The following is a 1,164-nucleotide window of genomic DNA, read 5'->3' on the forward strand; positions in this document are numbered from 1 at the left end:
CCACAGACAGCAATGCTGCACTCTGCCCTGGTGGGAAGAACCGTTGCATGCCTAAATAGACAATATGGCAACCTGATATATAAAGAAACTTGTTCTCTGAGACTGGGGTGGCTTTGTGGGAAGCCTTTTGTGTTGGGTACATTTGTTTCTCTAGTGTATTACAAGGCTACTTTCAGGAAGGATCATTCAATTATCGCTGATATCTGTTATAGCCCTTTGATTAAAATTTACTGTGCTACGAGACAGGCTGGTGGCTGATGTGCGGATATGGAAATTGAAAAAATAAAACAGAGCATCCCAAATGCTAAATTCCGGAAGTTTATCCTAAACGTAAATATCCAAATTTTATGAAGGCACTTAATACTGCCTGTTAGACCTCATGGCACCTACCTTTGTCAGGTAATAGACTGGTGACACAGGTAGATAAGATGATGTGCTTAAGATCTTGCAGGTTGCCCTAATAGGGAAAGGCTTAGTTTCAGGCTGATGTTTCTCACTTCCAGAACTGGAATTTTGTCTTAACTTGTTCTTAAAATCTTTTAAATATTGCTGTAACATGCCTTGAGAGCCCCAGTGTCTCTGGGAGATTGTCACTGATATTCCCATGGTGCTTGGTTAGTTCGTACATAGCCCAGTAGCTAGGTTTCATCTGATTTGCAGCATTTGCTGGGGGAGATCACTTGGTGTGCAGTCTTCTGCTATCTAGTGCATGCTCAAAATAGTAGCAACATTTTTAGGTCCAAACTTGAGACCGCGCATGCTCTGCTGCTTGTGACAATCAATTGTTTCTTAAAAAGGGGCTTTTATCCCATCAATTACTTACTGTTGGTTGGCTACATTGTCAGTCTTATTTTATTCCTTTTCATTGGTTTCAGCGCATGTTGTCTTCACTTTGTCTTCCTTTGTTTGTTGTCTTCTTTCCAGGAGCATGGATCAAGTACTGATTGATTTCTTGATAGGTGTTCTTCCGCACTGCTTGAGCTCCAATTGTGGAATTTTCTTTTTTTGCATTTGCTTGAAAGACAAGTTGGAAATATCAGAGTTGAAGCATGAACTTCGCAGGATTTCCAAGACACTAAACACAACTAACAATAACTACATTTTATAGCATATGACCAATTTCGGGAACATGCATTTCAGCAGCCTGTCACTTTACTTGATGAT

The sequence above is a fragment of the Pleurodeles waltl genome, chromosome 12, assembly GCF_031143425.1.
Source record: "Pleurodeles waltl isolate 20211129_DDA chromosome 12, aPleWal1.hap1.20221129, whole genome shotgun sequence".
NCBI classification, from domain to species: Eukaryota; Metazoa; Chordata; class Amphibia; order Caudata; family Salamandridae; genus Pleurodeles; species Pleurodeles waltl.